At 37.6% G+C, this 18,717-nt stretch overlaps 1 protein-coding gene across 7 annotated transcripts in view; it reads left to right on the top strand.

Moving 5' to 3' along the window:
- The first annotated feature begins 2,259 nt into the window (after window positions 1-2,259).
- ICA1L (islet cell autoantigen 1 like) overlaps window positions 2,260-18,717 on the top strand; it is a 69,878-nt gene continuing 53,420 nt past the window's right edge. For 4 of the 7 annotated variants that reach the window (XM_079130678.1, XM_079130677.1, XM_079130673.1 and 1 more), the window contains exon 1: window positions 2,260-2,400. The gene's annotated coding sequence lies outside the window, so the exon portion shown is untranslated. Of the gene's footprint in view, window positions 2,401-2,641; window positions 2,778-2,839; window positions 3,014-18,717 lie in introns of those variants that run through there. The other 3 variants (XM_079130679.1, XM_079130674.1, XM_079130675.1) reach the window with 3 other exon arrangements.

Genomic DNA, 18,717 nt, shown 5'->3' with positions numbered 1-18,717 from the left:
ATCTAATTCCTGCCCAGAAGGAGCATTAGTAGTTGCATTGTTTGCCAAAACCATTCCAATACTGTGTCACTACCTGGACACTTAGTTATTTATGAAGAAAAAGTGATTATGTATCAATACTGTTTTATGGTAGCTTAGAAACATTGTGTATCTTTCTGTAATTTTTCCCAATTAAGTGAAGAAAACCTTTAGACCTGGCTCACATCCACTGTCCTGACTTCCTGGTATGTTACTTGGAGAACCTTTCTGTTTCAGATGAAAGCTGAAAAAGATAACTTATCATCCTTTTGAATTAAATTGCAGACCATTGGAAGAAACATTGCCTAAAACAGCTCAAGAATCTACCATAAGCATGGCAACATTTTAAAAGTTACTTTGCTTATTACTATGTTAGTCTTTGTGTGTGTGTGTGTGTGTGTGTGTGTGTGAGTGTGTGTGTGTTTCTGGAGATTGAACCCAGGGCCTCATGCTTGAGAGGCAAGCACTCTACCAAATGAGCTACATCCCCAGTCCCTATGTTAGTCATCTATGCCTTTGGGATGTTCAGTTCTCTTTAGATATTTTATACTGTATTCTTCAGCTGTCAATTAGCCATCTTTCAGTTTATTCATTGATGAAATTAACATTCATTAAGAACCTAGTATATATTAGGCACAGTACTAGGAGACTGTGGAAATGTATAAAACTGGAGAAGCTTTGGAGTAGCTCAGCATCTAAATGGGAAAGAAAAGCAGGTAGTTAATTACAATACTGGTTGAGTGAGAAGCATAATGTGCCTCTTGGGAAGGATATCAAACTGTTTATGAATCAGGAAAGACATCCCGAAATACAGTAATCATTCATGTTTGCCAATGCTAATTCTTACCCTTTTAAGAATCTGGACTTTGTCCATAATAGATAAAGAAAATGTGGTATACACCCATAATGAAGTTTTATTCAGCCATAAAGAAGAATGAAATTACATCATTTGCAGGAAAATGGATGGAACCTGAGAGCATTACATTAAAACAATAAGCCAAACTCAGAAAGTCAAGGGTGGTATGTTTTCCCTCATATGGAAACTGAAGAGAGAAAAAAAGAGGGGGGCGGGGGTGTCCCATGAAAATATAAGGGAGACCAATAGGGAGAGGAAGGGGACCAGAATGAGGAAATGGGGAGATACTAGGGAATGAAATTGACCATGTAAAAAAAATTTAACAACAAACTCCACTATTATGTGTAATTATAATGCACCAATAAAAATACTTTAAAAAACAGTCTGAGAAAAGCTGTGGACTTTTCCCATTAAAAAAAAGACATACCAAAAATTTTCATGTAATTTCAACTATTCGTTGAGACTCAAGTAGCATAAGAATCTAAATTCATTTTCATTCCAAACTTACTCTTTATAAATAGTTTGCCCTTTTTTCTATTCTACAGCTACTTTTTTCTGGTGTTACAGTGAGCACTTTGTACTACTAATATTCTGGACTCTTACCGCATCTTTATGTCTTTCATGATTTTACAGACCTTTAGTTATCTCGTTTTTTCCCCCTTGAGAGCTATGTGCAATGAATTCACATTTTAGGGAAATTGTTATAAAATTTGGAGTCATCATTTTAAAAGAAAGTACTTTGAGCTTATTCAATTATCTCCTCCAGTAATGCAATTTTATTTTTGTCTCATTTACACTTTATTTCCTGAGACTTTTAGGCTCAATTTATTTTTTACTCTTAAAGATTCGTTTATCACAAACACTCATGGTTATCTATATGTGCATTTGAGGTAAATTATTAACAGTGGTGAACTTAGCCCTTCTTAAACCTTTAAAATAAGAAAAACAAACCTGCCCATGAACGCCTCCCGCGTGCAGAGTCCTGGTGTGAAGAAGCACCTGAGGACTCGGCAGTGACCCAGGCGGGCTTCCAGCCGAGGGCCGCGCAGGGGCCGTGGGGGCTCGGCGAGGCAGGAGGGACCCCGCCGCGGGGCGGCGCGGACAGGAAGCCAAGCACTCCTTCCACTTACCCCCGCCGCGGAGGTCTCAGAGTCAGTTCCTTCTAGTGACGTTCTTGCCAGTTCGGTGCTTGTCACTTCACTTTATTAAGCAAAGAGGACCCAGGAGTTCACTCACGAGTGAACAGAGGCGCCCGTCCGACGTGGGGTGGCTGGAGCCGAGGCGCCCAGGGGCCGAGGGCGGCGCTGCTCACGCGCGCGCCGGGCCGCCGGGTTTAAATCTCCCGCCTCCCGCAGCGGAGCCCGACACCTCCACGCTCCGGTGCGGAGGGCACGGGCTGCGGGAGCGGCCCGACAGCGTCGCGGGCTCGCGAGCGGCGGCTGGGACGGGTGCCGGGACGGACGTCCGTGAGGCCGAGCGCTACCTGAGGCGGCGGAGGACCGGCGCGACGCGGCTCCGGCGTCGCGGTGAGCGTCTGCGGCCTCCCGCCCGCCGCCTCCCTCACGGTGGCGGTCCGGCCTGGAGGCCAAACCCTGGGTTCCCGTGGCGACGCCGGGAGGCAGGGCGCCGCCCGCACGCGGTCTCCGGGCCCTCGCTGGCCGCCCCGGCTCCCCGGGGGCACGGCCCTGCGGCCTTCCCCCCGGGCGAAGCCGGGACCAGCGCTCTTCCGGGCCGACTAGGGGCAGCACCGCTCGGAGTGGCCGGGGCGGGGCTGGGCCCCTCGGGCGGACGCGAGCTCCTGCCACGCTCGCCGGGGAGGAGCGCGGCGGCCTAAGGCTGGTTGGGTGGTTTCTCGCGAAGGTGGAGATCGCTGCGGTAGAGGCAGACGGCTCGCAGCCTCCAGGTGCTTTACAGCCGGCCTTGTTTGAACGTTGTTCTTATTTTTATTTCATTATTATGTTGTTATGGGAATGTCTTCCTTAGAAACTAATCGGAGACCGATTGGTGAAAACAACACAAGCAGATGTGCGGTTTGAGGTGAACCGCGGAATGCACCTGCTCCGGAGGGGTCCGCGCATAAATCCTCTGGTCCCAGGTGGAGAACCCAGCCCCACCGCACGGATCCAGCTCCTGTATCAGGTACCCGGCCACCGACATCACCTGGGCCATGATGTCAGTGGTCGGATACCTGATGCTCTAAGAAAGATGGAGAAACGGGGTGGAGGCGGGAGATCCCGCCTCGCTACTAACCCGCGATGCTCTGGGTTTGCCAGTAGAGGAGGTGGGATTATTTTTCATGTAATAAATGATTTAATGCACAAAGCATGAAAGCTGTTATAAACTGTGGGTCACTAAAATAGCTGTTGGAAAGATAACGTTTCTCCGTGGTTTGGGTTCTTTTTCTAAGTATTATGTATTGATTTTATTTGATTGGACACGACAGTGTACTGTGTAAGGTGATATTGCTTTAATCATCATCACATTAATATTTATGGCGTAGCCACAGGTTTCTCATTCTTTAGGAGGAATTAAGTATACACTTATCAGCTAAATAGACGTCTAATGGCATGTATTTTTTATATGACCACATTTTAAAATCGTTTTTTGTTTGTTATTTGTGCCTAACATATCCAGTACTCTTTGAGCTCTTTTTATTGATTTAATGGTGCAAAATGATTGTACATCTTTGCATTGAGATAGCTATGTGTAAGGCATTGTTCTAATAACTATTAATTATAATTGCCAGGCAACCCATTATGATTTTAGAGTTAGGAGGGTACTCATGGATCAACCAGTCCAAAGGGCAAAAACTGCAAACATGAGAGTGGTGGGAAAAGTAGGCTGCCTTATTTTATTATAAATGTTTATCATAAAAATTAATACAACAAAATTTATACCAGTGATGAACTGGAACCACATATCAAAATATTAAATAGTACATATAAACAGGAAATGTACTATTTTGTTTTGTAGGGATACTTTGTGGTTTTATTGTATGATACATTGTACAATTTAATTTTTTTCTTTTATACTTTACCTGTTTCAGCATTCACTGTACCTCCTTTAAAATTTTATTCTTTTTATATGTTCTTTAGCAACAGATGGGATTGTGAAAGACTCTCAAATATGTCTGGAACTGGAAAATTCCCTCAAATGAACCAGTCTTTGTTCTTTAATAATATCCTTAGTCCCTTCTTAAATTCTGTTTTTCATTCATCCCTTAAGTTTTGCCTTTTTTTCTGAAATAAAACTTTTTAGACGTCTTAGCTCCAGTTGCCTTCTATATATCTTATTTTGCCATTATTGACTAATTTACATATAATGATAGAATTTAATTTTTTTTGCTAATTTATTTGTGATAGAAAAAGCATTAAGTGACAGTATATTTACAACAACCAACATTAGCCACTGATAATATTTTGTGATTTTTTTCTAGTATTTTTCTAAAATTTTTAATTTTTTTGCCAAAGATACAACCCAGGGCCTGTTATAAACAAAAGTGCTGTCATCTAGGCTTATTTTTTCATTTATAGAGCACAGGCAAAGTATATTTAGTTTGATGCTTAAGGGCCATAACTTTTCAAAGGGGTAAAAAAGCAGTGGCCTCAATTCAGGTCATCAGCCACATAAACACCGCCCCTGGCCAAGCCACCACCCCTGCGGGAAAGTGAGCCTGTCCTTTGAAGCTTGGAAACCAGGCATTGACTTCTCTCTATCCGTTGAAGTCCTAGATGTCTTCTGATAGATGGCTGTTTCATCTACATTGAAAATCTGTTGTTGAGTTTAGCCTCCTTCATCAGTTATGTTCTGGCGAACTTGCTGCAGCTTCTGTGTCCGCACTTGCTGCTTCACCTTGCACCTTATGTTATGGAGGCAGCTTCTTTCCTTAAACCTCAGGAACCAACCTTTGCTAGGTTTGACTTCTCTTCTGCAACTTCCTCACCTCTCTCTGCCTTATAGAATTGAAGAGAATGAGAGCTTTTCTTGGAGTTAGGCTTTGGCTAAGGGAGTGTTGCTACTGGTTTGATTTTCTATCTAGGTCACTAAACCTTTCTCAACATCAGCAATGAGCTGTTTTGCTTTCTTATCACTTATGTGTTCACTGGAGCAGTGCTTTTAATTTTTTTTCAAGAACTGTTCCTTTGCATTCACAGCTGGGCTAAGGGTAGGTCTAGCTTTCAGTCTTTCTTGGCTTTCAACCTTCCTTCTTCACTAAGTTAATCATTTCTAGCATTTTATTTAAAGTGGGAGACCTGCAACTCTTCCTTTCTTTTGAATCATTAGAGCCATTGAGGGTTGTTGTTTGGCCTAATTTCAATATTGTTCTGTCTCAGGGAAAAGGGAAGCCTAAGGAAAGAGAGGGGTAGGAGCTGACTGGTGGGGTGGTCAAAAAAACACAACAGTCGACTGTTTGATATGGATATGGCTATTTGTGGCACCCAAAACCAATAGTAATAGCAAAGATCACTGGTCACAGATCATCAGATATAATAATAGAGAAAAAGTTCAAAATACTGCAAAAATCACCAATATATGACACAGACACTAAATGAGCACATGCTCTTGGAAAAATAATGCTGAGTGTTAAATAGCTGCGAAGGACAACACAGCAAAATCAATATATTTTTAAATACATATACCATTTGATTCAGTTTTTATATTTCCAGAAGTTCATCTAATAGATATATGTATTTTAAATACATATATATACATACATATGTATACAAATTTATTCATTGTATTATGGTTTGAAATATCATCTGAAAACAATCTAATTATCCATTAATAACAAGCCAGTTATATAAATCATGCAATCCATATGAGAATGTTATATGCTCATTAAAATTGTATTCCAAATGCATGGTAAAGTCCATGTCATATTCATTTTCCCTCAGCATTATACGTGATACTCACTGTCTTTTCTGTAGTGCTGGGGAGGAGCCCAGGCCTCACACATGCTGTCACTATCACTGTCTCTTATCACTGAGTACATCCCCAGCCTACACCTAATGTTGCTGAGGCAGTGTCTGATGCCAGCATAAATTTACAGGTGGTCCTGTTTCTTCTCAGATATTGAGAACATTCTTCTCTTAAAATTTAGCAAAATTCCATGATGTATCTCAGTCAAGGTCATTCTCTATTTTAACTTTCTTTTTAACATGATGAGCCCTTTTAATTTTCAGCTTTATATCTTTGAATATTTTGCTATTCCAAATATCTGTCTGTCTCTGTCCAGGAATATTACTTACATTAGATCTCAATTTTTTATCTTTTAAATTTGCCATCCTTGTTTTATCAAACCACTTTGAGTATAACCACTTTTACCTTGTAAACTTCATTTTTAAATTATTTCCCCAGACCCATTCTCCATATTAAAATGGTTTTCTGAAGTATCTGTTCTGCCTGTAGTTTTTTTCAAATTCAGTAGTATGTTTTCTTGTCTCTTATCTCATTTCTTTTAGTTGTTTTCTTATCTATTGTATACAGCTGTATGTTATCTGCATACAGAACCATTCTTCATACTTCTATTTTATAGAGCAACTTTTCAGAGGTATATATTTTCTCTTTCATGTTATAATGGAACCTCCTTTTTCTTATAATACTACTTTTTCATGATGTTTCTTGTTGAATGGGGCAATTCTCTTTTGTCCTGACCTTTTCCCAAGAATGGTATAAGTAGAGTCATCTTAAACCCCTCCCTGTTTATATGGTAATTTCAATAACTGCCTTGGAGTTGGTGGTGGGAGACCGGATACTTATTCTGTTCAGTAATTGGCTGCTGGGTGCCATGGTCCTCACATGCTGTCTCTAGGCTCTTTTCCACAGCATGTGTTCATCATTGATTACAGAGGCAGGGCAGGGCAGGTAGATCTCTGATTGGTTGACTTTAGTCTGCTGTGCAAAGTTGACTACAGCTTTCTATTTCTGGTTTCCCTGTAGTCCCCCATTGTCATGTTTTGTCTCTATACAGGAAAAATAAAGACTGTCCTGGCCAATGAGGGTTTTAGGGAGTCCAATACACAGCATCACTTCCCCCCTGCCCCCTGCCATCCTGAGCTTGGAACCAAAGGAATTAGGCTGATAGAGATTAAAATATTAGCTTTAGTATTGAGAGATCTGTTGGAAGACATGTATGGTGTTAGGGTTTAGATGTGGACTGTTCCTTAAAGTCTCGTTTGGAGATAGGACTTTTGTGAAGTAATTGGATCATGAGTGTCCTGACTTAATTAATCCATTGATGATTAAATAAATGGACTACTGGGAAGTGGGACATAGCTGGACAATGTAAGTTACTGGGGATGTGCCCTGGAAGGGTTTTTCTTTCTCCAGCTAACCCACCCCCGCCCCCAGTTTGTGGCTTCCATAAGCTGAGCAACTTTCCTCTGCCATGCCCTTCCACCATGATGTTTTGCCTCACCTCAGACCTAGAGCAATGGAGCAGGCAGACCATAGACTGAAACCTCTGAATACATAAGCCAAAACAAACTTTTCCTCCTTTAATTTATTCATGTGAAGTTTTCTGGTTACAGAGATGCAAGGTTAACACAGATGGCATCAGTGGTCTTCTAATGCTTCTGTCCCCCAGTTCAGAGTTTGGAATAGCCCTCCCAAATGAAAATTGGAATCTTTAGAAGAGATCCTCTAAGACTTTTGCCTTTTGTAGGTTACAAGTGATGAGTAAGATTTTTTAAAGGGACTACATTTTCCAATTTTGAGACTTTTGATAAATTATCTCTGACCAGTCAAGAAATCGAGAAGTTCTGCCCCGCTATGGCATGTAGACCAGCAGTATTCTCATCAATCAGGTTTCTCACAGTGGGAGAAGGAGCAAGAGGCGTGGAAAGACCCTCTTTATGGAAACCAGAAGTGTTGAAAAGACGCATTCTCCATGTTAAACATCAGAATTCCTTTTTAAGTTGTCTTTTTACCATCCCGTGATAGGGAGATAGGCACCCAGTAGAATATTTCTTTTCTCTAACTCAGGCTGTTGTACCTTCAAAGCGCTTGTCTTTTCAACCCACTGAGTACTAATTGGTGTGTTTCTTCAGAATGCACTCAAGTTGTCCAACTGAATCTGCTTAAAATTAGAGGAGCTATATGTCAGATTTGGTTGTTCTCTAAATTTGATGCAGACTTCCTTGTGTCTGGCATTTATTTATTAGCATTCAGTTTTGGTCAGGAAAAGGAATTAGGGGAACATACACTTATTCTCTCATCTTTCCCAGAAGCTCTTAAACTTTTTAGTCATTGCTCATCTGACAGATGGACTTTTATTCTTTCATTAGTACTTCTTTAGTTATGAAAGGGTTTAAATAACATTTTTTGTATATTCATTGGATTTTTGAAGTTCTTTTTTGGTTACCTGTTCTCTTATCCTTATTTTTCAGCTGATGAATTTGTCTTTTTACTACTGAGTTACAATAGTTACCTATTTAAAAAATATTAACCCTTTCTTCTTTATATGTTATGAAACCCAGTTAGTTTTCAAATTTGCTCATGCATTTTTAATATACATTTAAAACTTCTATGCTATCTAATAAATCATTTCCTACATGATTACCATGCCTGGTATCATGTTGAAAAGACTTCTGACCCCAAATTTATAAAACATTCACCTACATTTTTGCACAGTATCATTTTAAGGTTTTAACATTTAAGTTTTTAATCATCCTTATGTTGATTTAAGTATTGAAAAAAATTTTCTCAAATAGATAGCAAATTGTCCTAATATCACTCATTAGGTAATATATCCCTATCACACAGATTTGAAATGCCATTTGACTGCAGTGAACTGAATGGTGACCCCCCCAGAGAAAATGTCTAATATGGGAATACTAGCTCACAAGGTCAAGTTTTGTAGATAAGATTTAATTAAGGATATTGAGATGAGATTATTCTTAATTATCTGAGAGGGTCCTAAATGCCATCACAAAATCAGAGAAAGATTAAACACACAGAGAGAAGGCAATGTGAAAACAGAGGCAGAGATTAGAGAGATGTTGTCCCAAGCCAAGGAATGCCAGCAGCCACTCGAAACTGGAAGAAGCAGGGAGTATCTTCCACAAGAGCCTCTAAGGCAGCACAGCTTCAGAGTAGCTTGATTTTAGGCTTCTGGTCTTCAGAATTGGGAGGGAATAAAGTTGTGCTATTTTAAGTCATGAACTTTATGATAATTTGACATAGCAGCCATAGAAATTAATACATTAATCATATGATAAATTCTTTTGTATTTTTTGGTTTCCTTGTGGATATTTTTTCATTTGTTTTACTGATCTGTTTGTTCTGGTGCCAGTACCAACCATCCTGTTCAATTACTAAAGTTAACACTGAGAGTTTTTTTCCCCAAAATAATTTGTCATTAAAGTTGTACATGTATTTGACTGTTAAAAGTCAAATAAGATTAAAGGATTTTAGTGCCATGAAGTAGTCCTCCCAGTTCTGCCCACTTCTGGTCTCCAGTGTCATCTTTAGCCCCCTGTTTCTCTGGTTATTTCCCACCATACTTCTAAATCATATGTATATATATTGGTTTTTTGTTTTGTTTGGTACTAGGGATTGACTCAGGGGCACTTAACCACTTAGCCACAACCTCGGCCCGTTTTTGTATTTTATTTAGGGACAGGGTCTTGCCGAGTTGCTTGGGGCCTCGCTAATTTGCTGAGGCTGGCTTTGAACTCTCAATCCTCTTGCCTTAGCCTCCAAGATGCTGGGATTACAAGTGTGTACCACCATACCCAGCTATGTATTGCTTTTTGACATGTTCATTTTAGGCATTATCTACTTACTTTTCTTTTGGTAGGTGAGGATTTAGCTATCCTTCACCACCACTACTCTACTCTCCCTTCTTTTCCTCTCCCAAATTATAGTTTTTATTAAATTAAGTGTTTTCATTATTATGAACTTTCAAGTACTGAGACAACTTAACAAGCTCAATACCCTCGCCCCCTCTGGAACATTCTTTCCCTTCATTTTTGTTAGTGTAATGGCTTTGTCTTTTATTACCTAATTTTGGAATATCTACCATTGATTTTTTTCCCCCCAATTACTCTAACACTTCTGCTGTATGAGTTTCAGTAACATGGGAAACATACCAGTTGTGCTTTTCTTCTGGCAATTTCCTTCCAGAGTCCTTCATCTTCCTTCTGGAACATGCACTGCCCCCTGTGTGGTGGTCATTTTGAGCTTCCCTTCAGTGTTTTTCCAGTGTGGGTTTTGGTCTTCCAGTTTGCTTTGCTACTTTTGAGAAATCTGCCCTTATACTTAGTCCCAGTGCTTTGTTTGTGATCCGTTTTTTTCTGTTAAAACTTTAGGATCTTGGGGTTGGGGTTGTGGCTCACAGCGCTTGCCTAGCATGTGTGTGGCACTGGGTTCAATTCTCAGCACCACATATAAATAAATAAAATAAAGGTCCTTCGACAACTAAAAAAAAATTTAAAACTTTAGGATCTTAGCTGGGCATGGTGGCACATATCTGTAATTCTAGCTACTTATATAAATGGCATAGTATTTGCATATATTCTAAATCAACTCTAGATTACTTACAGTACCTAATATAACATAATGCTGTGAACATACTTTATTGTTTAGGGACTAATAATAAAGAAAAAGTCTGTGCATGTTCAGTGTGAATATAATTTTTTCCCCAAATACTTTCTACCTGTGAGTGGTTGAGTCTGCAGAAGTGGAACTGGAAGATAAGGAGATCCAACTGTATTGTGTACAACTTTGTATTTTCCAAAGCAATGTGGCTTGTTAGTTCATTTGAGTCTCATAACATGCAAGGCTATATACCTGAGGACACTGGCCATAGCAGAGGGTTGGGAAAAGTAGTGACCTTAAATTTTCAATTAAGTTGGAAATATAATTCTAATGTTTCATATAGGATTAGCTTTAGTATTATTTTAAGATAAGAACTTAGTGTTGGATCAAGAACATTTGAAGTATAACTTTTCAGTCATTCCTTAAAAAAGATAAAATATTTTCTTCCCTTGTTTACTTCCTCTTCTTTCCTAATATATTGTTTATATTTTGAATGGTCTTATTGATTTCACTAACATTTTTCAACTCTTATTTTCCGATTATCTATTTTAAAAGCCTCTCATAAATTTTTTTCTGAAATTTGACTAAAGTTTATAAGTAGTAAGTTGGTTATATCTTTGTCAGGCATGGTGGTACCTGTCCTGTAATCTCAACTACCTGGGAAGCTGAGGCAGGAGGATCATAAATTAGAGACCAGTCTCAGCAATTTTAGCAAGACCCTGTCTGAAAATAAAGAACAGGACTGGGTATATCGCTCAGAGGTAGAGCTCTCCTGGTTTCAATCCCCAGTACCATAAAAAACAAAACAAAATTGTCTTTATAGTAAATGGTTAATCAGTCAGTCTAAAAAGTAAATAACAATCTGATTCTTATCATTTTTGGAAAAATATCTAATTTGTCTTTTTTATATAGCCTTTTCCTTAAAGACTAAAATTGTGTTGATTACTAAAATTATAGACTATTGCTATAAAAACTTTATTGTAACCAGAAATTAAGATGTAGTTTGTGATACAGGCTTCTGGATTTTGTTAATGACTTGTTTTAATTTTTTATACCATTCTTCTTTTTTTTTTTTATACCATTCTTCTTAAATGTACCTAATTAGTTTTTGGAAGCTATAGATTTTTGGAAGTGGATTACCTGAAAATTTGGAAGCTAATACAGGATATTGTAGTTAACTAACTAAAAGACAGGAGACAATTTTAATCACACCTTTGCTGCCTTCCAAATAGAAAAGAACACTACTTTGTGTGTGTGTGTGTCAAGAGGAGGTCAAATGACCTGGAAATACGCTGTACATCAAGAAGTTCTTTATGTATATCTTTGAGAAAGTTCCCTTATTTCACAAACCTTGTCTTCTTTTATAAAAACTGGAATAATAAAATTTGCCATTTCCAACTGTCAGACTATCATGAGGATCAAAGGAAATAAAATGTGTGAAAATGGTTTAAAAACTGGGGTTGGGGTTGTGGCTCAGTGGTAGAGTACTTGGTTAGCACATGTGAGACACTGGGTTCAATCCTCAGCACCACATAAAAATAAGTAAATAAAAATAAAGGTATTATGTCCATCTACAACTAAAATTTTAAAAAAAAAAGATTAAAAAAGAAAAAAACTGCTAAGGATTTCAATCTCCAGCACTGAAAAAAAAATCATGGATTTTACAAATATAATGATTATTCTTTTGGTAACTAGTAGTTCTAAAATAATCTATAACTTTTAAATATCTTAAACCCCCTGTAGGAAAATTATCTTTTATATAATTTTGAATTTTTTTTGAAAAATTATTAAGCTTTAGTCCTTTTATAAGAATATTAGGTCAAGATGATAACTTCTCTGTGGGCAGTTTTCTGCTTAGTATGGGATTTGGGGGACTGTGATTCAATAGTGATAAGTAAATGCCATAATCTACTTTCGATAAATGTAGGTCTTCATTTAATTGGGTTTTCCCATAATCATTATCTTACGGGTGTTTATTACTACAGTGCCAAGTATAACCCAGAGCAAAGCTGACACTTAATATATGAAAGGAACTGACTTCCTTACTGGGATTATTTGGAAATTTCAGTTAATTTAGTCCTGCACCAATTCTAGTATCTCCATGTATTTGTAAATTTCAACTACTCTAGTCCTATAATCATTCTGATATCTCAGTAACAACACCAATTGTAGGTAAATAATAATCAAGGCCCCCAATATTAGCAGACTCACATTTATAACTTCGATGTAATTCTAATCTAATAGTAAAACTGTTAGTTTATAACATGAATCTTTAAGGGCAATTGGAAGGGCAGATTCTGTCTGTGACTTGATAGTGCTTAGCCTCACTAAATTTCTGAGTCTGGCTTTGAACTCATGACCTTCTTGTCTCAGCCTCCAGAGCCACTGAGATTACAGGTGTGCACCACTGTACCCCACTGATAGTTTTTTTTGATCAGTTGCCTCTAATATGGTAATTTCAGTAGGCTTCAATTTATCTCCATCTGCAAAAGGAAATGGACAAAACAGTCTACAATCTAACCTATGCATTGATTTTCAGAGCCAAAAATCAATCCTGAATTAATGGACAGTTCATGAAAGATTAGTCAGGTGATTAAAATTCAATGTATATAATATATATAATATGTATCTGTGTGTATGTGTGTGTGAACAAAGAATAGACATTTGTCTCAATATAAACAGTATAGCTTAAAGATACATATTCTTTGAGAACTGTGGCCTAGATTAGGGGTCTGCAAACTTCTTCTATAAAAGACCAGATAGGAAATCATTTTGGTTTTGCAAACCATGAGATCTGCTGGATCTGTTCACCTCTGCCTTTGTAGCAAGAACGTAGCTAAAGACAAATAACAAAGTATACATTAAATACATTAGAATGATTGCCTCAGAAATGGGAATGAGGAAGGTATTGAAATGGAATGGATGTACAAATGAAGGAATAAATGGACAAGATGAGTCTTTCGGAGACTACTAACTATATTTAAAAAGGAAAATTGTTGCCAACCTAGAATTTTATATACCATTTATACATTATGATTGAAGGCAAAGTGAAGAGAATTTCATATATACCAGGAGAACTTACTACCCATAGGTTTCACTAAAAGAACTAATAAAAAATAGGCCTTTGTTAGAACAAAGAAGGAAAATATAAAGGAAATAATAATGAGGGGAGTGAAGGGAGGGGAAGGGTAGGAAGGATAGTAGAGTGAAACAGACATTGTTACCTCATGTACCTATATGACTGCATGACCAATGTGATCCTACAACATGTACAATCAGAAAAATGAGAAATTATACTCCATTTATACATGGTATATCAAAATGCATAAATGCATTCTACCATCATGTGTAACTAATTAGAATAAAAAATAATGGTGAGCTAAATATTGGTGTGTTGATTATAAATATATATGTGTATATATATATATATATATATATATATATACATACACAGCACAATCAGGTTGAGATGATATTTGGTTGTTATGCTGTAGTGATGATGTTAGTTTTTGTCAGGAAATCTAATAAAATGTGCATGACAGAAAAAGTGGAAAAAAGCAAAGAAAAACAATAACAAAAATATAAAATCAGTTGGTAAAATAAGCTTAATTCTACGGTTGTCACATTAAATGTAAATTGATTCATTTTGTCTAGTAAAACAGATACATAAATGTTAAAATGCACCTAAAATAAAACTATCACACAAAAGTTGAAGGCATAGAAAAATAGATATCCTGTAAACGTATTCAAAGGAAAGATAGTATATCAATATTAATAGGAGAAAAATAGAAAATAAGACTAAACAGGAATAAAAAGGGGTACTCATAATGATAGAGGAACAATTTATTAAAAAGATAACTGAACATACATGTCCAGAACATAACCTTAAATATATGTATATAAATGTTCATGCACGTGCACACAGATACATACATACATATGTATTGTATGAAAAATAGAAAAATCTACAATATAGTTTTAAACATTTCTTCTAGGAACTCATTAGTAGCCATTCACCTCTCACTTCTTCCTTTCTAGCAGAGACTGCCTCCCAGGATGAGTAATAATCTTATCTCACTAGGGTATGGGCAGATGGTCCAATTAAAAACAGACTTTGAGGAAAGGTTCTCCTCCATAATGAGAAGAGACAGGAAGGAAATCACCCTGTTATTTGGGTGACATAATGTGATACCTGGAATAGCAGCAGCCATGTTCTAACCACAAGGAAAAACCATTGGTTTTAACTTCCTTAATGACATTTTACCATGACTTCATAATTCTTTGGTCAGTTTAGGTTATTAAAACATCTCAGTCCAGTATTTATGACTTAGTCCTGTTCACTCAAAATTTAATGAATTTATTAAAATAATTCTCATTGTAGTTTTCTCCCAACCTCCCAGTATAATCTAATCTCACGGAGCTGCCTTGAAGTAGAGGAGGGTCAGCATACACTGTCTGTTCTTTATACAGGTCTTTTTTCATCTTTCCTTGTTTTCCCCAGTATTGGAATAAGGAGGAAGAATGAATTGAATGTGGCCAAGCTCTAGGATACACCCACTGATCCCTGGCTCCTGATATTCACCCTTCCCTGGAGTGTGGACTGGACTTAATGATTCACTCCTAATGAATAAAATAGAAGTGATGGGTCAGAGATTGGTCATAAAAAGCAGTGTAGTATCATTCTATTTTATACTACTCACTTTAGGGAAATTTAGGTGTCATGCTATGAGTATCCCTATGGAGAGATCATGTGACCAGAAACTATAAGACTTAATCTAACCAATGAGTGAAAAGAGACAAGATTTAGTGGACATATCAAGGAGGTCTAATACATGTATGACATTAATTCCAGAAGGAAAGAGAGAAACCAATTACCAAAGACACAAATAACAGGGCCTTGTGTTTTTAAAAATGGCAGAATGAACACATTTATCCCCTTTCTTTTGATTACCCACTGAAATGATACTGAAGCGGGCAAATAAAGCAAAACAAAAATATATAAATTTAATTGAACTAAATGTAGGAGGAACTTTAGTACATTAGAGATTTCAGCATTTCTGGAAGACAGCAGGTGTAAGAGTTCTGACTAAAAAGAAGAATAGAGAAACAGAGTAGAATGTACATAAAGTGAACTGCTATAGGTCAGGTAGCTGGTGTCCCTGGCCAATAGGAGAGCTAAATAAATATTCAGTCAACTTTCTCCCATATGCCTAATACTAAGCCAAAAGAATATAGTAGACTTTTCCCCATTAGCAAAAGGGCGAAAACGTTATTCTATAAAGAAACTGAATGATTCATTTGAAGAGAAATGGACCACCATCTTTCAAGGCTCCTCCCAGGATGATCTCTCTCAGAATAGATCTGCCATGCTATAAAAATCCCATGTCACACAGAAAGCTCCACTTGTCACTCCTTAGTGGACTCAGACTGGAATCATCTTAGTCCAGGGACCAAAAGACATGAATGAAAAACCTCCAAGTGACTGCAGTAGTCCCCGGGTAATCAGTTGTTTGAGTTAATTTCATCTGTTCAGCACCCTCCACCTACCTGTGGCCCAGACATTCTATCATCATAATAAAATGTTTATTATTTTATGCCATAAATTTGAAGTGATTTGCTTCAGAGAAAATATAAATAAATCATTATGAAATTTCAAACCTCTGAGAACAAAAAGTATATCCTGAAAACTTCCAGAGAAATAATACAGATCACCTTCAAAGAGACAATAATCAGACTAGCATAAAAATTCCCATTACACGGGGCTGTAGCTGTAGCTCAGTGGCAGAGTGCTTGCCTAGCACATGTGAGGCACTGGGTCCAATCCTTAGCACCTCATAAAAATAAAGACATGCTGTCCATCTAAAACTACAATTTTTTTTTTTTAAATTCCCTTCATAAAATAGGGCCTTTGCAGATTTGATCAAGTAAAGATAAGATCTTTCTGGCAGAAAGTAGAACCTACCTCCACATGAATGATATCCTTACATTAAAAGGGAACTTTAGACACACAAATAGGGAATAATAATGCATCTATAAACCAAGGAATATCAAGGAATGCCAAACTCCAGAAGAAGCAAGAAAAGAACTTCCATAGACCTTTCAGAGAAAGGATGGCACTGTCTATATTTCAAGATGTTTAGATACATTAACAATGAAAGAATAAATGTAAGTTGCTTTAAAAAAAAATTCCCTTCATGAAACCAATGTTAGAAACACAATGGGAAAAGACCTTTCTCCAGTTCTTAAATAGAAGAGAAGAATAAAGCCATTTACAGGCATACAAGGACTTCGTCAGTTTATCTTCCAACTGCCTTTCCTGAGGAATTTACTTGAGTCTGTCTTTTTGCTGAATAAGGGTGAAAATTAATAGAGGGTAGTAACCAGAATAATGACCTTCCAAAGATGTGCCTGTGCTAATTTCTGAAATCTGTGAACCCATCATCTGTGGCAAAAGAGACTTTACAGATATGATTAGGGATCTTGAGATGGGGACATTCTTCTGGATTTATAAGGGTCTTGACAAGATGAAGGCATAAAGGTCAGAGGAAAATTCAATTTGATGACAGAAGTAGAATTGCAAAGCTTGGAAGATGCTATACTGCTGTATTTGTCAGCTGTGCCTGCCTTATTTCACTTAGCATGATGTCCTCCAGGTTTGCTCATGTTGTCACAAAAGAATTTCTTTTTTATGGACCAATAGTATTCCATATACTACATTTTTCTTATTTATTCATTCTTGATAAATTATTAGCATTTCTTTCTTTTTGAGGTACAAGGAATCATACCCAGGACCTCATGCATCCTAGGCAAGTGCTCTACCTCTGAAGTATACCACAACTAGCCTATCAGCATTTCTGAAAGTACTCTGACCATGAATTCTCTCAGGTCTTTATCTGAAAATGTTCTTATTTTGCTTTTATTTTTAAATTTTTATTTATTTATTTTCTTTGAGAGCAAGCTGATAGGATTTATTAGAGTAATAGAAAGAAAGCAGAGTTTCCAAAGGGAGGGGTGTCCCAAGAGAAGCTTTTATTTTCAAAGGCTATTTCAACAGATGTAGAATTATGTTAGCAGATTTTTTCTTTCTAATATCTTAAATATGTCCTATTTATTCTAACTTTGTTGTTTTTGTCAAGAACTCACCTTTTGTTTGTAATTTTGTTTCTCTGTGTGTAATTAGTGCCAGTTTGTTGTTGTTGTTGTTGTTGTTGTTTTCGAGATAGATCTCCTTTGCTGTTTATATATGTATATATATATATTCTTAGATATCAACATTTGTGTATGAGGCACCTATTTGTGATTTTCTTGTGTTACCCTGCCTAGGGTTTGCTCAGCTCATTGCATCTCTAAGTTAAAGTCATTTATGATGGGGTAGCCAGCACCCCAACAGAGCAGGTTCCTGCTTAGTGAGCTGCCTGGGAAAATAAAAAGTCTGAAATAATTAATAAGAAATAAGACAAAACCAAAGACTAGATTTAAAAAAGCAGAGCATCTGATGGGTCTTCCAGTCCTGATAGGAATTGGAACTGAACAACTGAAAAAGGCCCCAGTTTTTGATTTAAGGGGGAGAAAGTCAAAGGCTCAGATTTCAGTGGGAGGAGTTTTGTTTCAGTGCTTATTTCTCCGTGTCTAGGGGTCTAATCAGGTTGATTGGTGCTTGGCAAGCCCCGTCTGTATTTGAACTTGAGCTGTGAGCAGGTCAGGGTGCCAGTGTAACGTGGGCTGTCTCACACCAGGGAATTTCTGCCTGGGAGTTTCCAGGACAGTGACTTTCCTGCCTAATGGCCCAAACATCCTTCAGTTCTCACACAGTTCATATGTGGCCCCCAGCATTCATTCATTTTTGGGGGGATGTTTTAGTTCTTTGAATGTTTTCCTGCCCTATTCTATCTTTCTCCTTCCAGGCCTCCTCCTGCCCCACCATCTCTCTCTTCTTCAAATTGGGAATTAAAAAAAAAAAAAAAAATCATATCCAACTTCACTTCTTCTGCTATCTTCAGTTCGTTCCTAAGCCTATCCACTCAATTATTACAGTTACTAAACTTTTAACCAGAGTGGGGCACAGTGGTGCTTGCTTGTAATCCCAGTGACTCAGAAGGCTGACAGGAGGATCTAGAGTTCAAAGCCAGCCTCAGCAAAAGTGGGTCATTAAGGGGCTGGGGATATAGCTCAGTTGGTAAGCCCTGGGTTCAATCCCCAGCACTGAAGGGAAAAAAAAAAAAAAGAATGAGTTGTTAAGCAACTCAGTGAGACCCTATTTCTAAATGAAAAATCCCACGTACTAAAAAAAAAACAAAAACCCT

The sequence above is a fragment of the Sciurus vulgaris genome (assembly GCF_902686455.1).
Source record: "Sciurus vulgaris genome assembly, chromosome: 3".
NCBI classification, from domain to species: Eukaryota; Metazoa; Chordata; class Mammalia; order Rodentia; family Sciuridae; genus Sciurus; species Sciurus vulgaris.
This window is presented reverse-complemented; position numbering and strand designations above follow the sequence as displayed.